The sequence below is a fragment of the Bidens hawaiensis genome, unplaced genomic scaffold (genome assembly GCF_021521415.1).
Source record: "Bidens hawaiensis isolate Kalapana, Puna unplaced genomic scaffold, B.hawaiensis_p1.1 tig00037695_1, whole genome shotgun sequence".
Taxonomy (NCBI): Eukaryota; Viridiplantae; Streptophyta; class Magnoliopsida; order Asterales; family Asteraceae; genus Bidens; species Bidens hawaiensis.
The window spans coordinates 2,399-25,494 of NW_027505499.1; the positions used below are offsets into that span (position 1 = coordinate 2,399).

General features: G+C 39.5%; 1 pseudogene; it reads left to right on the forward strand.

Moving 5' to 3' along the window:
* The first annotated feature begins 4,858 nt into the window (after positions 1-4,858).
* LOC143613528 (3-ketoacyl-CoA synthase 6 pseudogene) lies at positions 4,859-6,345 on the forward strand (annotated as a pseudogene).
* Positions 6,346-23,096: the final 16,751 nt, after the last annotated feature.

Genomic DNA, 23,096 nt, shown 5'->3' on the forward strand with positions numbered 1-23,096 from the left:
GATGTCAACGGGCTTTCGTCCGTTGCCTCGGTACGGGTTATCATTCTTTCCTCCCTTCTTGATTGATGCCACAAGGTGTGCAAATCTTCCATCTTGACGAATGTTTCAACAATATCCTTCAAGGATGTACACTCTTCCGTACTATGACCTTTTGTCCCGTGGAAGTCACAGGATTTGCTCTGATCCGCATTATGTCGCTGCCGGATCATTGGAGCTTTTGGCCATGGTAGTTTTTCAGTGGCAAATATCTCCGTGACGCTTTTGGTGAGTGGCGTCCACCGGTGTTTTCGGCTTGAAGGGTGTGTGTTATCTCTTCCGCCAACAAGAAGGTGAGAGCTGGATGAGGTGTCAAAGTTTACCCTTGACTGCCAAATACCTAGCTTCCTCTTTTTGTTCTGCCGGGCGATCCGAACATTGTTTTCTCTAGTCCTTTGCGTGTAGAGGTGTGTACTCTGGGGAAGATCCCTTCCCAGTTGCTTCTCCGTCTCGGCAAAGCGCTTGGCCGCCGTCATGATGGCATCCCATGTGGATGGCATGCCGTCCTTACCCGTCAATGTGCGGATAAGCTCTGGGTATTCGGCGCCCTGGATGAAAGCGGCGCGAACAAGATCTTCACTTATGTTGCCCAGACTTAGCTTTTTGGAGTTGAAGCGAGTGATGAAGTCTAGTAAAGATTCATCCTCCTCTCTAACGCAGTTGAGGATCGTCCACTGTTCTTCAGTATATTTCCTTTGTTGGCTGAAGTGTTGGCTGAACTTGTTCTGAAAGTCCGCCCAATCATAGATGTGGTGGACCGGTAAACGATCGAACCATGCCCTGGCCGCTCCAACCAGAGTCATCTGGAACATATAACACCACGTGGGTTCCGTCCAGTTACTGACGGTTGCCCCCGCAATGAATCTGTTCAAGTGGTCGTCTGGGTCGGATAGACCATCATAAGTGCCGATGTTGGACATTTGTTTGGCACTTCTCGGGGCGATTGCTTCCGCAATGTCCCTTGCAAACTTTGACTTTCCTGCATTTGCATCAGTTGGTCTAAAGGTTTTGGAGAAGTCACGCGGGTTTCTCTCCGCATTCGTTGGTTTAAAGGCTTCCCCAAAATTCCTTGTCGGTTGGAAGTCCGTTTCCTTACGCTTCCCTTTTGCCTTATGGCGAGGGTTTGCGTCGGTATCGGATTCTTCCCGCTCATCGTCTGAGTACTCGCACTCACTGTTCATATTGAGATGTTGGCGAGTATTGCCGAATTCGTCAGCCTGTTGAACTGAACGCAAGCGTTCATCCAACTCAGCTTGGAACTCTTTCTGACGTGCTTCGGCCCACGCCTTGACTTGATCTAGTGTTTGGCGAGGGACCCTCGTCCGTTTCTCCAACTGGGCATTAGTGAACCCCAGTGAAATATTGTTTACTGCACTTGTCCCGGCTTGGGTAACCGGGGTAGTGTTCGTAAAATTTGTATAACCGCCGGTGTTCCCAGTTGCTGGGGTTGTGGTCACCGGGGTTTCTTGGTCACTTACTGGCCTTGGGACCGGAGTAACGTTAACCATTTCTTCAGAAATTTTGAAAAAACTAAGAATTAGTTCTAGCTTTTATGCACGGATGGCGCCAATGAAGAAACACTAAGTGACCCGGGGCAGATTACAGATAATCTGGGGGTTAAGTAATGTTTCCCACGAGGATGAGGTCCAGCAGAGAAGGTTGTTCTTCAGGTGACCTGCAAAACAGACACCGTAAGCTCGTCACTGAGAAGGGGGGGGGGTTCCTCCTTGTGACCACCCTCCGGCGTGAGAATCAGACTAGATTGCTCTGAATATAAGTGTATATTAAGAGATTTCTAGATAAGATAACGAGATATCAGATGATGTCCTTACCATTCCAAGGAGTTGGAGTATATTTATAGCCGAATGTAGGTTTCCTAGAAGGTACAGCCGGCTGAATAGTATTCCTGTTCTACCAACAGTGGGCTACGCACAAGCCATGCTGGTTGGTGGATAGGCTGCGGCCGACAGTGACAAGGTCGGCTGTATACTGTTCCTTTACTGCCGGCTATGCACTGTTCCACCAACTGTAGGCTGCGCACGTCCCACAGTAAGGGTTGGTGAGTAGGCAGCGGCTAATAGTGACAAACAGTACTAGAGGGTGCACCTCCTCGTACTGTTGTCGGTGAGCTGTCACCCTGTGATTGGTTCATGGGCGTCTGGCCAGATCGTCTGTTTTGCCCATACCTTGGTAGGTATAGTACAAAAGATCTTCCAGAAGCATACGGACTGGCTCATTTGGGCGGGAGTATTCCCGCCTTGCTCATTCCTTCAGGTGACTACTGAAGTAGCAAGAGTTAGTGCCTTGTGCGTGTAGCCTTGCTATCAGTGCGGGTAGCCTTCCCTGATGGCTTGTATCCGCAGCTGCGGGGACAGGCGGAGTACTTCACCATTGGGAGGCTTTTCCTGCGGGAACAGCTTGCGTACTGCGCGTAAGGACGTCACGTCTCTGAGCATGGTGGGTCCTGCGGATCCAGTTGGTTTCTGTGCAGACGTCTCTTTTCAATGTGAGTCCTGCGGGTCCAACTGGGCTCTGCTGGGACCTACCTTTTCACATTGTAAGAAGAAAACATTGAACCCAACCTTTCATTTGGGAACCGAAGCGAATTAAAATCGTCAAATAGACAATACATACCTTGATGGTGGGACATAAACGAATCAAATATACACCACATATTTTTCTTCTCACACTCATCTTGAGGAGCACAATATTGACAATATAACATTCAAATTTTAACTTCTTCCACTCACCTTTAACTATCACCATATTATCCATACATAATATTTTATGTTTGGTAAATACCAAAGGGTTCCAAACCGATATAATACCACCTGACTTCCCTTTAGCCGAAGCCACAACAAAGTCAAACTGAGTTTTCCCCCCAAACTGAACGAATACGTGAAAGATCCACAACGGACATTCTAGTTTCCTGAAGGCCTAAAAAGTTAATACATTCTTTATTACATAACGAAGCAATTCCTTTCCGTTTATCTAGACTCCCGATCCCACAAATGTTAAAGGACATAATATACATCGTATCACCCCGTTATTCCACTGATAAAACTTTTTAGATCCATTTCAGTTCCTTCCATCTTGAGGCCAAACACTTTTCCAAGGTTAATATATTTAGACATATCATTAACAAAAGAGAAACCATGTAACTCGCTACCAACTGAAGAGCTTCTGGCCTTCATTATCTGGATTGGTCGCAGAGTTCGTTTCCGTTTTCATACCGTTTATTACGAACGGTAACATGATCATTTTTTATCTTATTTATTAGCTTCTTAGATTCTATAAAAGCCCCAAACTCCTTTCCCCTCTCTAGTCCCCAGTAGAGATGGCCAAAAAAAACCGGTTGGGGAACCGGTTTACCGGTTTAAACCGGAAACCGGTTTTTACGAAAACCGGGGTTTGACCGGTTTACAAACCGCCGGTTCGTCTTTCGGTTACAAGTTCTAGAGAAAAAACCGGTTACTGAACCGGTTATGGAAAAAACCGGTTAATTTTAAAACCGGTTATTATGAAAAAAACCGGTTATTAACCGGTTATTTTAAAAAAAAAACCGGTTAATTAAAAAAACCGGTTATTAACCGGTTCTAACCGGTTTCTAAACCGGTCCTAACCGGTTAGACCGGTCCGAGTTTTGCACCAAAAAAACCGGTTAATAAACCGGTCCGGTTATTTAAAAACCGGTTTTTTTCCGGGCCAAGAAAAACCGGTCCGGTTATTAACCGAACCGGTTTTTTTAAAAAAAACCGATTTGTGCACCTCTAGTGTATTAGAGTTGTCCATTTACTTTAATTATTGTCATTTTCAATCCTCTAAACCTCATTATGATTTAACTTTTAGGACAATTGTCGTTCCATGTATTATTATTTTTATTGTGGATATTTTTAATCATCAATTTTATAAAGTTATTACTAAAATAAATCTATTTATTGTTGTTATATCTATACTTAAGACTATGCAATATTAGTGTTTCTATTAGGGTGGAGCGTGTTGTTACGAGATCGAGAAAGGAAGGGAAGGAAAGTGAAAGGAAGGAGGACACCGTAATACGTGTTCAGCTTCGTTCGGGTGAATATAGACGATTAAGCTGCCAGGATGCGAGTGAGGGAGCGCGAACATCATCCAGGATAATACGTGTTCAGCTTCAGGAAAGGAATTAATTACACCGCCTCTTCCGGCCATCCAAGAGATGACGCCTTGGTGGAAGCAAGATGACACCCTCCGATGTACTCTATTAAGAAGGAGGCTGTCTTCCTAACTTTTCTAACACAGTTGCATTCCTTAATCTTTACATTTTCCTTCCATAAAGTAGCGTTGTCTTTCCCAACGTTCCTTATTTTTTCTTTTGTAAATAAATTTTTAATAATAGAGAATTGAATTTCTTTAATAATAATTACAACTCTAACTTCAATAAAATTCATTTACAATAACAATTACAAATATTAACTAATAGTGAATTTATTCACACATTCAACTTTTTCCATGGTATGATTGGTTTTGTTAATATAACTCAGCTTACATATGCTTCCACTTGTTATTCTATTGGTTGCTCCATGTTTAACAGAAACATGGATTCAAGTACTTCTTGTTTGTTTCATGCCATTTAAAGAGATTTTTATATTTATTTATTAATTTTTAATTTTATATATAGCGGCTAACGGCTTTGATCTTCTCCCTTACGCCAAGCCGCAACCTTTAAAAGGCTATGGATGTTACTCTTATTAAAGGAAGCCACACCAACAACTTAACCAGGACCACTCCACTGTATAATGTTGAAGATGACCATCTTTTAATATGTCTATAATTCTACTTGTAATTCATTCATTGTCACGCCTTTAAATCTCCCAGCATTCCCCTCTCAACCTTCCTCACCATCCAACGTACATCTGCCATTGTTTTGACCTTAAGTCTAGCTCCCAAAATGCCGCAATTCTTGCCCGATGTCTCCTTCCAACTGGATCTTGTTCGAATAATATTATCTGTGTTTTTCATCCTCCTTGTCACAACAATCTACTTCATGTCAAAACCCCGATCAGTTTACCTCGTTGATTACACATGCTACAAGGCTCCGGTAATGTTCCGTGTCCCTTTCTCAACCTTTATGGAACACACTAGGTTGATCCTCAAGGATAACCTTAAGGTTTCTGAGTTTTTAACTCGGATTCTTGAACGTTCTGGATTAGGAGAGGAGACAAGTCTGCCTCCAGTAAATCATTACCTCCCGCCTAATCCTAACATGAAAGACGCTCGGTTTGAGGCCGAACATGCATTATTTTCCCCCATTGATAACCTGTTTGCGAGAACCGGTTTGAAACCTGAAGATATCGATATTCTTATAGTGAATTGTAGCGGGTTTTCTCCGAACCCATCCTTGTCCGCAGTGGTGGTCAACAAGTATAAGTTAAGGAGTGATATCAAGAGCTATAATCTGGCTGGTATGGGGTGTAGCGCTGGAATAATCTCCATTGATTTAGCGCAACACTTGCTTCAGGCTCATCCGAATTCTAACGCGGTTGTGGTTAGTGTTGAAATCCTCAGTCCATTTTACTATCCCGGACGCGAGCGAGCGATGCTTGTTCCGATGTGCCTGTTTCGGATGGGCGGGGCAGCTGTTCTCCTGTCGAATAAACGACAGGAAAGGAACCGCGCCAAGTACACACTTGTCCATGTTGTCCGAACCCACAAAGGTTCGGACGACCGAGCGTATACATGTGTACACCAACAGGAGGATCCACAGGGGTTCCTTGGTATGAGTTTATCCAAAGATCTTATGGTGATCGCAGGTGAATCTCTGAAATCAAACATCACAACCATCGGTCCGTTAGTGTTACCAGCGTCCGAACAGCTGCTGTTCTTGGTAACCCTAGTCGGGCGTAAAATACTTAACCGAAAATGGAAACCCTACATTCCTGACTTTAAATTAGCGTTTGAGCATTTCTGCATACACGCGGGTGGGAGGGCGGTGATAGACGAGCTGCAGAAGAGCCTCGAGTTGTCACCGGAGCACGTTGAAGCTTCGAGGATGACGTTGCATAGGTTCGGTAACACGTCGTCTTCGTCGTTGTGGTATGAGTTGAGCTACATCGAATCAAAAGGAAGGATGAAGAAAGGTGATAGGGTTTGGCAAATTGCGTTTGGAAGTGGTTTCAAGTGTAACAGTGCTGTTTGGAAGTGTAACCAGAGTGTCAAGACTCCTACAGGCGGTCCGTGGGATGATTGCGTTGATCACTACCCGGTGCACATCCCGGAAGTAGTCAAGCTTTAAGTTTATAGTAGTACTACTAATAATAATAAAAAAAAAACATATTAAAATAGTAATGTGTGTTTTATTAATAATAATAATCTGTATTATTTTTTACCTTTCTTATGCTTCATGTATTTCAGCAGAATTAAAATTTCTGAAACTATATACAATACAAGATTTGATGTTTTTTTTATGCTTATTTTTTTATAAAGATTCCATTCCAATATGTAGAAACATAGATATTACATCAACATAGCAGGTAGGCGGGCAACAAGCTGCGCCGCCACCCATTTCTAAATTGCAAACCCTAACCTGCTAAAGACATACCCCTGCCCCTTTGGATGTGTTAATATAAAACGTTTATTAAGTGTTGTGCATCTTTATAGATTTACCTAAGGCCATGCACAATTAATGGCCTAGTATTGGCATTCAATAATGCTTGAGGGTGTGTTAATTGGTTTTCGAGTTTACTCAACTAGCAGGTTACACTCGCGCTTCGCGAGTGCAGACCGATTTTTAATAAAACTAAACTTGTCTTGTCATGTTGCTTACACGCCAACTCATGTCAGGTCATTCTGATATCAAAACGCGAATACAAAAATATACGAAACAAAATTAATCTAAAACCGACGTTCTATACACATGCATGCAAACAAAAAAAAATTAAAAAAAAATGAAATAGAAAAAAACCCAATTCAAATCAAACAACATAAATCACAACATCCTGAACATTCTACTATTACCAAAAACAACATATATTCACATGAGGAAAATGTAGTGATCGAAGCCAAGTGTAAAAGCGATGAAGAAAACACAAAAAAATATAAACACTAATAATGATAAAAAAAATGTCTTCTTAAAATCTCAAGACTAAATATGTAAAAGTCAATACTATACTCCACCAAAATATGTATTCTTCAAATCTCAAGGTACTAAAAACGAAAAATTGTTAATAATACTTTTATGTATAATATAATTCTTGGGCATTTGGTTTTAGAAGAGCAGAGTAAAAATGAGAATGCGCCCCTTAGACGATGTGTAGTCATAAAGCTCTACTACCAGGCATTATGCGTCACGCGGCGCCTAGTCAGAGTTATGTTTTTTACAAAAACAGGCTGTAGTCATAACTCTCCACCCACAGGCATTATGCGCCACGTGGCGCCCAGTCATTATTAATTTTTTTAAATACTAAATCATTTAAATAAATTAACATAAAATTAAAAAATACATTAAACTTCCAAATAAAAACTAAATTAAAAAAAAATACATCAAATTAAAAAAAAACATAAATAATACTAATAAAACTAAAACTTATTTATATTTTTCTAAAATTTTCGCTTGTCGAGTGGCTTTTAGAGATTGGACTATCGGGTCGTCTTCGGATAGCTCGTTTGATAAAACTCGATGTCTTTGTCCATTTCATTCCTTCTAAGTAGGTCGACGGCGTCCAAATTTACTTGAAGTCGTTGGGTTCCAAGTTCGTGTAAATCTTGGAGTCGAGAGTTCATTAATTTGAATTGGCTTTCCAATTCGGGATTCGAACCCGTTGCCGACGACGAAGCGGCCTCTTTCCCCTTTCCTTTGCCTTTGGTTCTTCTACCCCCCGGCCGAGGCATCTCGGTAGTATTCATGGGGTCATTATCGCTTAAGTTGAAGTTTCGAGCGTCGGAACGGGGCGTGTCTGGATCAACCGAAGACGATGTTTTAGACTTTTTTTTACTCGGGCCACCGTCGGCTTCGGCTTCGGCATCCAACACCAAGCCCCATTTTGGGTGATGCCTCAATAGGTCTTTCCAAATGCCAAAGTAGTTGAAGGTCCTGCCGACCTTATGTTGAAACTCAACCAACGCGTTTTCCATGACTTCCGCGTCCGAGACACCGCTACTCCTAGTTCGATTCATCCGAGAGAAAACCGTATGGAAAGACATGCATTTGGTGTTTATGTCGCCCCATTTCGACAGTAACGAATCTTTTTCTCGACGCAAGTCCCCGCCAAGGTTGTGAAACCTCTCTATAATTTTGTGCCAAAATACCCCCGCTTTTTGATAGTTCGCTAAAAAGATAAAAACATTACAAGTTTAATGTTTGTTATAAGAAATTTAAAAAAATATAGATGCATTTTAAAAACCTACCGCATTTGGCATCTTCCGATATCTGGCACCAAGCACGAGCACATAGTACGCACTCGTCGATACTCCACGCTATCACCGTATTTTTAACCCGAGGTTCGCCGACGGGCTTCTTTGCGTGTTTTTTCGAACGTCCGCGTTGGCTCGAACCGCCTACGGTCTCCGGGACAAGTTGTGTCTCCGGCACGAACTCGACCTCGGGTTGGGTCTCCGGGGCGGGTTGGGAACCCGAACCGGCAAAAATGTTCGCCGTCGGGTTTTGAAAACCGGGCACCGCGTTTGGCATAGAGTTTTGTAGATATGCAAAGTAGGCGGCCATTTGCGGGTCAAACATTTGCGGGACGGGTACGGTTGGCGTCGGGGCGGTAGATTGGTTCGGTTGTGGATTTTGGTTGGCTTGACGGGCATATTGACCGAAACCGAGAATATTTTGGTTGTCGTTTGGAAACATGATGGTATAAATATTTGTGTAAAAGATATAAATATTTGTGTAAATTGGTATAGATTGGAAGGAATGTGTAAAAAATATGAGTTTGGTTTGTTTATATAGTATAAATATAATTAATATATATATTTTTTTTTAAAAAAGCCCAACGGCTCCAAGACCAACGGCTCTTTTTTTGGATCTGTGTGCCATGTCCAGCGTTTTTGATATAACGTTTGAAAAAAAAAGCTAATAGTAAACTTTGTATCGAAATTTCCTGTGAACGACTGTTTTGCTTCTGTTTTGTTTGACACTGGAGCTGATAGAAGTTTTGTATCGAAAGCCTTTAGTAAACTTTTAGACTTAACTCCAACCCCGTTAGATGCTAAGTTTCCTGTTGAATTAGCCGACGGTAAGTCTATAGAAACAACTCATGTACTAGCGGGATGGATCTCATGAACAGAGTATGCAAGGCGTACCTCGACAAGTTTGTAATTGTTTTTATTGATGATATCCTCGTCTACTCCAAGAACAAGGCCGACCACGAAGAACACCTGAGGTTGATCCTAGAATTGCTAAAGAAGGAACAACTGTACGCTAAACTCTCGAAATGCGAATTTTGGCTTCGCGAGGTTCACTTCTTAGGACATGTGATCAATGAGAATGGAATCCATGTCGATCCCGGCAAGGTAGAGGCCATCAAAAACTGGGAAGCACCTAAGACTCCAACTGAGGTGCGACAATTCATAGGACTGGCTACTACCGACGTTTCATCGAGGGATTTTCAAAGATTGCTCAACCCCTCACCGCCTTGACGCACAAGGGTACTAAGTACAATTGGGGTGACGCGCAGGAATCCGCTTTCCAACTGTTGAAAACCAAACTCTGTAGCGCCCCTATCCTAGCCCTTCCCGAGGGAATAGAAAATTTTGAGGTGCATTGTGACGCATCGATACAGGGTCTCGGTTGCGTGTTGATGCAACTCGAAAAGGTTATAGCGTATGCCTCTCGACAACTACGGATTCACGAGAAGCACTACACGACCCATGACTTGGAACTCGGAGCTGTGGTGTTTGCTCTTAAGATATGGAGACATTACTTGTACGGTACCAAGTTTACCATTTACACCGACCACAAGAGTCTCCAACATATCTACGATCAGAAGGAGCTGAACATGCGATAGCGTCGTGGGTTCGAGCTGCTTAAGGATTATGATTGTGCCATCAAGTACCACCCTGGCAAGGCCAATTTAGTGGCCGATGCTCTCAGCAGAAAGAAACCGATAAACCTAGACGAGTGCGAGCACTACAACTCACGATTCACGCCAACTTACCCGATCAGATTCGCGATGCGCAACTCGAAGCCTTGAAAGACGATAATCTCCCATCAGAACTCATGCGAGGCATGAACAAACAACTTGAAACCAAATCGGACGGGGTCCGATATTTCGAAAACCGGATTTGGGTCCCTCGATACGGAGAGCTAAGAACCCTAGTGATGGACGAAGCACACAAGTCTCGATATTCAATCCACCCTGGCTCAGATAAAATGTACCATGACCTAAAAGCACTTTACTGGTGGCCAAACATGAAAGCCGACATTGCCATCTACGTGAGCAAATGCTTGACTTGTGCAAGAGTCAAAATAGAATATCAGAAACCATCTGGTCTGCTACAGCAACCGGAACTTCCAACGTGGAAATGGGAACACATTTCCATGGATTTCATCACGGGATTACCCAAAACACCGACGGGATGCGATACTATCTGGGTGATCGTTGACTGGTTGACTAAGTCTGCACACTTCTTAGCAATCAAGGAATCGGACAAAATGGAAAGACTGACTCGCATCTATATGAAAGAAGTAGTGTCTAGACACGGAATGCCTGTCTCAATCATATCTGATCGAGATTCCCGTTTCACTTCGCACTTCTGGAAGTCACTACAGAGTGCACTAGGCACCCGCCTTGATATGAGTACAGCATACCATCCTCAAACGGATGGGCAAAGTGAGCGCACCATTCAGACTTTGGAGGACATGTTGCGTGCATGCGTGTTGGATTTCGGAAAAAGTTGGGAACCTCACTTACCTTTGGTAGAGTTTTCGTATAATAACAGCTACCACGCAAGCATTAAAGCAGCACCGTTTGAAACGTTGTATGGATGAAAGTGTCGATCACCTCTCTGCTGGGCAGAGGTGGGTGATAGCCAAATCACTGGTCAAGAATTAGTACTTGAAACCTCTGAAAAGATTGTTCAAATCCGAAACCGCATGGCAGCAGCACGAGATCGCCAAAAGAGTTACGCCGACAAGCGCCAAAAGCCTCTTGAATTTCAAGTGAACGACCAAGTTTTACTCAAAGTCTCACCTTGGAAAGGTGTAGTTCGCTTCGGAAGGCGAAACAAACTCAATCCACGATACGTTGGACTTACCGGGTAACTGAGCGCATTGGTCCGGTAGCGTACCGACTGGATTTACCAACGGAACTCAGTAGCATACACAATGTATTCCATGTATCCAATTTGAAGAAATGCCTTTCCGATGAAACCCAAGCAGTTCCTCTGGGCGAGTTGCAAGTTGATGAACAGCTACGCTTCATCGAAGAACCAGTCGAAGTTTTGGATTGGGAAACCAAAACACTCAAACACAGCAAAATTCCAATCGTTAGGGTTCGTTGGAACTCGAGACATGGACCAGAGTTCACGTGGGAACGCGAGGACCAAATGATGAAAAAGTATCCTCACCTTTTTGAAGGGTTGACCAAACACCGAAAACCGCGAAAGCCGTCAGAAATCACCAGAGGTATGAATTAAATTTCGAGACGAAATTTCTTTCTACTAGGGGATGATATGACAAACTGAAAATTTTTCTTGCTTTTTCAGACACCCATCGCGACTTGACTCAAATTTTCGGGACGAAATTTCTTTCAACATGGGAATGATGTGACACTCGACAATTTCATGTTAACTCCGTTAATCCAAACTCCGTCAATTCAAACTTAAGATCACTTGATCTATAACGCACATCTCATTACATTTAAACTAGGGTTTTAAATGACGCATGACAATCACTACACATGTAGTCTTTCGGGATTGCACCGAAACGCAAACGAGTTGACTCAAACCATTGGTGAACAAACGACAAACATCAAAACAATAAATATTTGATAATAACGTGTTAAGTTATATGCTACTTGATATTTATACATAGAATACAAAATTCAAGAGTCAAGGGTTATTAATTATACTAGATATTGAATAACAAGAAGTAGAGGGACTTAAGTGTAACAAGTTAATATTTAATATTAACAAAAACCCTAACCTCCCTCCCTCTCCCTCACAACCTCGTAATGCGTGTCAAGCTTCGAAGTTCCGCCAATTAAAGTCTTAATACACGACATAGAGTAGAAGTGCTGCTCGTACAAGTTTAGGCATTTAAACTTCGTATACCCGCGTAAGGTAGGGGTCCCGCCTAAGTTATTAATTTAATATATTTCAAGACTTAGGCCCTAGTTTGGGGTATAGTCTAAACCTTGATCAAGATTTATAAATTGAAAGGTTAAGATAAAATAATGTTTCTTTAAACTAAGAAATATAATACACATGAGGATATAGTCAAAATAAGAAACATAAGATTTTATATATCAAGGTTATAGACAAATAAAGTTTCTCCTTGAAGAAGAAACATATCATAGACATTTCTTCTTTAAAAAGAAACATATCACATGGTTAGCAACTAAAGGGAAAGATTACGGATCCAAATATTTTACTCGAACAAAAGATTAATCAAGGGTAAAGCTATCAAAACCAGACTAAAGGTCTGTAGCCGGATTAAGAGACGATCTGGGTATTTATATATAAACCTATTTTATTACAGGTCAATCATTTATTCATTCACCAAGGTTTTCAAACGAGATCACCACATCATTCAGAACAGACAGTCACAGGTGAATACGTTAAACCTTTTTCAGTCAAGATAAACGGGTTGTTTATCTTAAACAAAGTCAGTCAAATATTTAAGAGATTACGTGATCTCTAACAAAAGATTTAAGGGATTACGTGATCTCTAATTTTACAAGATAGAAAATAAAAGCAACTCAGACCAGTACACATGTGTCTGGATTAAAATATAATTAATCTAGTCTTTCAATCAAGGCTACGTGGCCGCAGACTAGAGATCATAATAAAAGTTATTCAATGGGCGTCAGTTCCCGGAGAACCGGAATTATGTGTGCATGGCAGTGACACAAATTCCATAAATAAGAGGCGTTTCTGCTGAAATTGTTCAAGAAAACTATCTTGTCAGTCAAAGAAAGATTTATTAAATGTTTTTAGAGTCAACGATTCACCAGCACATCGCTGACGTATTTTCCAAAAGTTAGCACATGTAGCAAGGAATTACAGCCACTCATGGAGATAGATGCTCGCAAGATAGAGATGACTCAGTTTTTAATTATTAAAATATTTGAAAACAATATTTAAACAATGTTTATAAATTAAACACTTGGATATTTAATATCCGATAAGCTTTTCAAATAAATTGAATATTTTATATTATTACAAATAAAGGTTTATGAATAAATTAATGTTTCAAAAAGATATATTAATAATTTATTTTTAAACAAAAGACTTCCGCTAAATAACCGTAACTCTGATATATTTACAAAGCATGTACTAACTATTGGTCACACGCCTAGGCCCTAAGTCGGGGTGTGACACAGCATCACATCATTTTCATCATCACACTTTGTCGATCTCATCATCGTTGCAACTAGGTATTGGTCTAGCTAGGTGAGGGTTTTGGTCTATCTTACCATCGATAGCTAAATACCATATATCTCTTTACTTCTCTTTTTCAAGGCCATACATAGGCGACAATTAGGGTTTCTTAATGTGGCAAAGGGTTATCACCAACCATCAATGAGGGTTATGGGAGGTTTCAGTCGTATATGGTGACAACTAAAATTACGTTGGTGAGTGAGATGTCACAATTATGATTTCCAACTATGACTGTTACGTAAAGTCATCATTGAGATCTTTTCAAGTTATCAGATTTTTGTGTTGTGGCAATGCTTACACGGTTGTCATTGATTTTTGGTTTGTTTATAGTTTGGTAGGAATATCGTTCATTAACTGGTATAATAAACTTTAAATTAATTTTTAATACACAAAGGAACTTATGAAACTAAAAAGTTTACTCAAAGTTGATTGCTAGTAAATAAAATCAACTTAAACTAAGTGTCGTTGCCATGTTATCTTTCACACCCTGAATTATGGCCTAAACGTGTGATCAATAGTTGATACATGTTTTGTAAATGCATCAGAGTTGCAGGTTATATAGTGGAAGTCTTTGTTTATAATAAAATATTAATTTATTTTAAAACCTCTCGGATATTATATATTCGAGTACTTTCTTTATAAATCGTTTTTAATATTTTAATAATAAAAATTTGAGCCATCTCTACCTTGCAAGCATCTAACTCCATGAATGACGCTAATTTATTGCTACTCGTGTTAATCTATTTTCCCTGAAATGTGGGGTGAAAAACACGTCATCGATATGATGCTGAATTGTTGACTCTAAAAAAATTTATTAAATATTTATTTGACTAACAATATAGTTTTCTGTACAAGCTCAGCAGAAACGTATCTTATTTGTTGGATTTATGCCACTTCCACACACACAATTACGGTTCTCCGGGAACTGACGCCCATTGGTGAACTTTATTATGACAACTAGCCTGCGACCACGTAGACTTAATTGATAGACTAGACAATTATGTTTGGGTCCAAATACATGTGTGCTCGGTCTGAGTTACTTTTATTTTCTATCTTATATATAATAGGGATCACGTAATCTTATAAATCTTTGTATATTAGAGATCACGTTATCTCATATAAACATTTGACTGACTTGTTAAGATAACAACCCGTTTATCTTAATGACTGATTTGTAAAATGTTTAACGTATTCACATGTGATTGTCTGTTCTGAATGATGTGGTGATCTCTTTTGAAAACCTTTGTGAATAAATGATGATTAACCTATAATTTAGGTGGAACCCCTTCCTTACATGGGTATTCAGAGTTTATACGCTTACACGTGTACGGGCGGCACTTCTACTATATATCGCGTATGAGGGTTTATAACGTCAGAACTTCGGGGCTTTGCACACACTACGATACTTAGCATGTAAAACGATGCAAGGTGTGAAGGTGTTTTGGTGTGAGATTGCATGTGCAGTGAAACCCTCCCCCCTTTATAACCACTTTTGTGTTCCTTCACGTAGCGTGAATGAACAAGTCTATGTCCGTTCGCGTAGCGCGAACCGTCATCAATAATGATGAGTCATCGCTGGTGTTGCCACGTGGCTTGACATGTGATGCCACGTGTCACGCATGTATGAAAACGCGATCTAGTAAATCCTCGGGTAATGCGTTTTGTCATTTGCGTAGCGCGAAGGAACAAGATTTCGTGCAAAGTGCACCATCAAAGTGCCACATTGAGCCCATCGCCCGAGCCCGTGCGTGTGCCCATCGCCCGACCACTGGTGCATGTTTGGTGTATACGAATATTACTATTGAAACTCAACTTCTTATAAAGAGCTTCCAAATTTTTGTTACTTTTCATGTGGGAGGAAATTATATTTCTTTTTATACCCATGTAAAATTGTTCCACTTTTTTCCATCTTTTAACGTGGGATGGTTTCCTTTTTTACATTTTCATAATATAGGATGAACTTCCTATACTTTTATTTCTTTATCTAATTTTCCCATTACTTATTTTTAAGAATATTTTTGATCCTTTAACTTTACTAAGTTGTCAAGTTTGGATCAAAATATTGAAGATGTTACATTATCCTCCTTTGCACCCACCTCAGATTTAGTGGCCTCACATGCTATTACTTACGTATTTATACAAATCACAAACTAAGTTTGAGTATATACCTACTCGTGATTTCTCTATAATTTCACAAATGATTTTAATCGTACAAACAAAGTTAGCCTGCGTAGAAATATTTGGAGTCTAAACCATATATGTTTTAGATATCATATTGCCTTTGGTTTGCTTTATTCAACTTAAACGGTTGTAACCTTTTGACATTTTATCAAATACTCGTACGTGGGAGTCCACACCATGTCACCATGTAGCCTAAAATCCCAGCAGCCAAGCCATAGGGGCAGTTCGGTAAATAAAATAAAATTAACATTTTCTTCAACTTGTTAATTTTGTACTGTAGTCTGTAACCTTTTCAATATTTATTGCCTGTATTTGATATTGATCTTATTTTAACGTTATTAGTAAACAATAACCGTAAATCTGTTTTTGTTTTTTGACGAATAAACAAAATTTGTTAATTGATACAGCTATTGTTAAAGATGGATCAAAAGGAAACTATAAAATTGACAGCAGGGCAGGAACAAAATTCTCTTCAAACATTTAGTTTAATATTAATAAAAACTTAGTATATTTATCTAATATTACATTATTATTAGTTTTATACTTTACTTGTTTATGTGCTTATTTGATTTGTATGATTTCGAATTCGAAGAGGTCCAACATAATCTCAGTCTAGTATGATCATACGCCAGTCGTTAAGCTTTGTGCTTCTCGACATCTCAGTTATACTTGCTCATTTGGTTAATTTGTTATACTCATATGACTTGTTGCAAATACTTATTTTTCTATATATATACCTTCAAACTGGTGTGTTGCTCACTCAACCTTGTGTTGACAAAACTTCTTTATTTTTAACGCATATGCAGGTTATCGTTTGATGTGAAGTACAAGTTACTTAAAGATTTATGCTAGAAGGATTTATATTTAGACAATGAATTTCATGATTTTGTTTACTTGATATTTTTTTTACTTTGGAATTTGTAATGAATATTGGTGTTATTTGAATTTAATAAATAGATATTTAAATTTAAAATGTTTGCATGATAGTAACCTTGCGAGCTGTGACAATCAGCTCATGCTCCGACATTTCCGCCGTAGGTTGAGGTGTGACATGACACTTCTGCCACGTTACCACAATTCTTAGCGAAACCATTACAAGTATTGTGTAAAGCAGTAGAGGGGTGTTAAGGGGGCTTGATACCCTTTAGGCGCTAGTGTGTTAACGGGTGTGAGGATTCAAAGAGTAGGAGTCTACCAACTTATCACCAATCACATTTTATGTTATATATTTTCTTTTCTTTTTAATTACACAGTTTAACCATAAAAAAAATTAAGAGAATGAATTAAGAGTTTTATACCTATGTAAAAGTTACTTTTTCAAGTTTTATATATAGTAAATAGATTAGATTGTCATTAAAAAAGTTTTTCTCATTGATGCATGCATATCCGCTATTCTAATTTCTAAATTCAGATTGCTTCATACTCAAAATCGATAATTCAATAACTACTTGATAGCTTGAACAATACACCTAAAATTCGAAAAGGCATATCACTTTTCTTGCTTAGACTATTCAAAGTTAACCCCATTAGTCAAAGTAGGTTTTTCTTTTTTAATTTTTTTAAAGAAAGAAAAGACTACTTTTAGTCAAGATTCGTTCACTCTAGTTCACAGTCTTAGTTTTATTATTATGTATAAAATTACATAGCAATGTACACGTACCAACTTTGTCTCTTATATACACTATATATATCCATATGTAATGTTCTATACACTATATATATCCATATGTAATGTTCTAAACCATTAAAGTGAAAAGTGCTGGCATGTCAATAGAAGTAGTTTTATATTCTTACTCACTAAGATGTGTAATACACTCATAATAGTTTCAACTTTTAAATAATTGTTCTTAAAAGAAATGAGATGAGGTGTGTACTTGTGATTATACAATATAGACGAAATTAACAAACGAACTTACCTCACGCTCATTGAGAGGGGGCAGAAGAAAGAACCACATCCGCAACAGCACGATGTAAACGGAGGCTAAGCGTGGGCTTGAAACTTTCAGACCCTTGCCATTTCATTCAAACTATTAGCCATTGTGTTTTTCTAACTAAGTTTCTTTCAATATTCTACGATTATGATTGCGAATTGTAATACAAATGTTTTTTTTTGTTTCTTATCTTGCAAATCCCATTCAAAAAAATATATGTATTTGCAATTGAAAGCAAAAGCATGAGTTCAGTAGCCTTTTTTTCAATATTTTATGTTTTCATGTTTCATGTAATTAAATAAAAACCACCAGTTGTTTCAACTGTGTGTTGTCACATATTTGAATACTGGGAGATGATAATACGGGTGTCCAATGACATTGCGTTTAGTATTTCTATTCTTTTTTATTTTGGGAATTATCTATATAGATAATGTTGTGTTTGTTTATTTTCTTATTTGCTTGAATATTTGCATAATTGGTTCATGTTTTTGGCATTATGTATGTTGAGTTCAGGGTACATTTGTCGGAAATTATTCAACCAAGTTTCCACCGAGATTTAGTAAGTGTTTGTAAAGTTATATCTTATCTTTATATCTATCATTTATAGAATTCTAATACGCGGCTATGATGATGACTTTAATTTTAACAAAGATGACAATCTTACGTGTCTTGGCGAGGCAACCGAGACGGCCATATGTTTGAATTTTCTTTCACATGGCAACCGGTTACGTGAAGCCATGTTGTTTCATATCTCTTTTTTTGACTGTTCAGGAATAGAAATATGAGCCTCATTATTGTTTCGTTATTGTTTTCCTTTGGTGGTTTTGCGTATTTATTCTATTGCGGGTCAGCTTAGGGTATTTTACCTATTAATAGGCAATTCAGTATTGGTTTCGATGCAACATATATTACTTGCTTTTAAACTAAACATTTTGAAAGTAATAGACCACTTTATGTTCTTCACGCCACCAATTTGGTGACTGATCATCCTTTTAGTCAATGTCAATTGGGTCAAGATATGAGATTCTCTGCAGCTTGGCGTGCCAGTATTGGAGGACGGTAAGTGCTTGATATATGTTGAGTTCTCCACTTGCAACCTCTGTTGCAGCCAAGGCGGTGTAATCTTCTTGCTCTAGTTGTCAAACATATTTGAGCCACATTAAGTGAAATTAGCTTATTCTTTTGCTTCATTGCGTGAATTCTAATCTTTGTTGAATAACGAGTTTTTACAAGTTTTTATGTTTTGTGTTATTGGTTTAGTCCACATCTTGGCACACAGTTTCAGTTACGTTTGGACGAACACAAGAGACTGAGGTAATCTAAATATAAACAAACATATGTCAAAATGCATGAATTTTTTAATTTTATTTTGCCTATTTACAAGTTGAGAAGACTGATGCATGTACAAACCGAAGTAGCTGCAAGGCATGTTTGGGATTGAGTTTGAAAAATACTTATTGGCTTATGGCTTTTTCAAAAAGCCATTTTGAAAAGCTAGGATTTGGGGCTTTTCAAAAACTGTTTTTTAATAATTTCAAAAGGCTAAAATAAGAAAGATTTTTGTAATTGCCAAACACATTTAAACTTTTTTGCTTTTTCAAAACACCAATAAGCCAATAAGCATTTTTCAAACTCAATCCCAAACATGCTAAGTATCACATATTATGTAATATTAATTCATCCTTTTGTTTTCACATGGAAATGATAATTTATACATACGTATGTATGTATGTATGTATGTATGTATGTATGTATGTATGTATGTATAATTGGCTACTATAAAATCCTACGTGTCGCCCTCAGGTTGTTCCCCCCATTCTCTAGAGCCACCAGATTGCTTCTTGATTTCTAAATGAAAGTTTCTCATGTATTTGACCCGAATTCGCGGGTATGGGTCACACCAAACCCGAATAGTCTTTAAATGAGTTATAACATCTCATTTATTTATGAAACTCTTTCATAATCAAACAATAATTTTTGCCGGTCATGGGTCTCACCAAACCCGGATAACTCTTAAACGGGTTATAACATCTCATTTATTTGTGAAATAACTCCTTAATCATCAAAGAATAAATTTCACGGGTTATGGGTCTTACCAAACCCTAATAGCATGGGTTATAAGATCTCACTTATTGGTAAACATTTTCATCATTAAACCTTATTAATTTATCTCCTTTACATGTTCTCGGTTACTGGTTGTAACACCGCGTCTTTTACCCTCTTCAATTTAGACCTAATATACTAACTTAGAAAGTAGAAGGACCAAAATTAAACATTCTAAAAGCTTCACCCATCGCAATACGCAACGGGGCAAGCATAAGGCCCATTGCGTAGCTCAACGGACTTGCACAATAACCCAGGTTTTGGGCGGTGTAGCGATACGCGATGGCTCAACCAAGGAAGCATCGCGTAGCGTGATGACAAGGCTAAGCAACGTGGACACGTGTCCAACCACGTGTCAACACGTGGCACAATATGACAGGCCACGTGTCACGAACTGGTAAGGCGGCGTTAAATTGCGGCGCCGCGGTACGCGACGGGTCACAAGGAACCCATCGCGTACCGCGACGGGGTCCAAAATTCACCTATAAAAGGGGGTGACGGGTATTGAGCTCTCTTCATCCCAAACACACCTCCACAATCACACACTTAACCTCGTAAAGCGTGCCCCGTTGCCGTGACGAGCCGACGTGTCATTTTCTCGAAGTTCGTGCAAGGAACGAAGTTATAATCAAGCTAGTAATCGTACAATCGAGTAGATCAAGATCCTACCATTTTCTTATTATCAATCTAAGTATCCGCATTAAGGTAGGAGTTACGTTTAAGTTATTTAAATTATAGCTTAGACTATCAATCAAGGCTATGGCCTTTAACCTTGATCGTATTTTATAAACATTCACAATCATGTTTTCATAAACGTTACTTTATGAGGAAGTAATATTAAACAAAAGATAAATTTTGGCGGGCATGTAGTAACTGGAAGGGGGATAACACTAGTAGTAAGTTTCTTGCCTAAGGAAAGTAATTCGTACAAATCCCAATCAACCGAGGGACCCGTTTACTTACCTGGAGAAACTATACCAAACGTCACATAAAACCAAGTGTTTTCATTCACAATCAAAGGTAAACGATTTCAAGGTTAAGCTTACAATCATAGCTTAACATCATTCAAAACATTCATAGAAACCTATTTATGTATAGGTTAAGTATCATTCACAATCAATCAATCAGTCAGGGTTTTCAAACACCGACGGTACAGGTGAATACGTTAACCCTTTTTATCAATCAATATAATTATACTCAATAAGATGAACGGGTGTTTGTCTTAGAGTCAGTCAATATTTTCATGAGGTTATGTAATCTCTAAAACATTATAATACAAAGTAGAGAATAAAATCAAATCCGACCGAATACACATGTGTCTGGATCCAAACATAACCGTTCAGCCTAATCATTCAAAGGCTACGTGGTCGCGGGCTAATGGTCATAACTAGTTTCCCATTAAGGGCTACATGGCTCGGGAATTATTGTGTGTGTAGGGCAGTGGTACATAGACCGGAAGTAGAAATGCTTCCGCTGAGCTTGTAGAGAAAACTATATTTGTATTGTAATGTCATTCAAATGCTTCCGATGGCAAACTGACTCTTCGAGTTCATGATGACACGGTCACATTCGACGTGCAGAAATCCATGAGGCATACCCAGCAGCAGGATGACACTCTCTACTTCATCGACAAATTCATGATGCATGTAGGCGACTATCTTACGAAGGTCTGCCAGAGAGACACGTCCGACACTCAGATCATCGATGTGGAGAATCAGTCATTCGAGATGACATAATTTGTTTTTGAGTTGCAGGAGAAGGAGGAGCAGCAGTTACCTGAGGCAGGAGGACACGAGCCGATCATGAGTTCCCAAATTTTTTCTAATGTCCATGCGGTTGAAGAGCGAGAGTTTCCGATCGAAAAACCATCTGTTGAGAACCCCCCATATTTAGAGCTAAATGATTTACCATCTCACCTCGAGTATGCGTTTTTAGGGGAGGGGTCTCAACTTCCCGTCATCTTCTCTTCGAGTTTGGAGACGGAGGAGAAGGAGAAGTTGATGGTTGTTCTGAAATCTCATAAGCATGCCATCGCATGGAAGCTTATGGATATAAAAGGTATAAACCCGTCATTTTGCACACATAAATTCTTATGGAGGACGAGTTTAAACCTGTGGTTCAGCCGCAGAGGAGGCTTAACCCGAACATGAAAGAGGTTGTCAAGAAGGAGGTTATTAAGTTGCTCGATGCTGGTTTGATTTTTCCGATCTCCGACTCCACGTGGGTTAGTCCAGTCCAGGTGGTCCCCAAAAATGGCGGTATGACAGTTATCACGAATGAAAATAATGAGCTCATACCGACACGGACTGTAACAGGGTGGCGAGTTTGCATCGACTACCGCAGACTTAACGAGGCCACACGAAAGGACCACTTACCGCTTCCATTCATCGACCAGATGCTTGAGCGTTTGTCAGGACAGCAGTTCTACTGTTTCCTTGATGGATTTTCCAGTTATTTCCAGATCCCCATCGCCCCGGGTGATCAGGAGAAGACCACATTTACATGTCCCTTTGGCACATTCGCGTACCGACGCATGCCATTCGGTTTATGTAACGCTCCAGCTACATTTCAGCTGTGCATGGTTGCCATTTTTCATGAGTTAATCGAGGATTCCATGGAAGTCTTTATGGATGATTTTTCTATCTTTGGGAATTCCTTTGATGATTGTTTGCGTAACTTAGATCAAGTGCTCTCCAGATGTGAAGAGACGAACCTTATGCTTAATTGGGAGAAATGTCATTTTATGGTTCGTGAGGGTATTGTTTTAGGTCATAAGATTTCTAGTGCGGGGATTGAGGTAGATAGAGCTAAGGTAGACACCATTTCCAAGCTTCCACCGCCCACTTCCGTGAAGTCTATTCGTAGTTTTTTAGGTCATGCGGGATTCTACCGCCGGTTTATTAAGGATTTCTCGAAAATCTCCCGTCCGATGACCCAGCTTCTAGAAAAAGATAGGCCGTTTGATTTTAGTGAGGAGTGTTTGAGGGCCTTTGAGTTGATTAAGGAGAGGTTAGTGAGTGCTCCTATTCTTGTTGCTCCCGATTGGACTCTTCCGTTTGAGATCATGTGTGATGTGAACGATTTTGCTGTTGGAGCCGTGTTAGGGCAGCGTCGAGAGAAACACTTTCATCCCATCTATTACGGTAGCAAGACCCTTAACGATGCTCAGGAAAATTACACCTCGACAGAGAAGGAACTTCTTGCAGTTGTTTTCGCCTGCGATAAATTCCGTTCATATCTCGTGCTTTCTAAGACTATCAT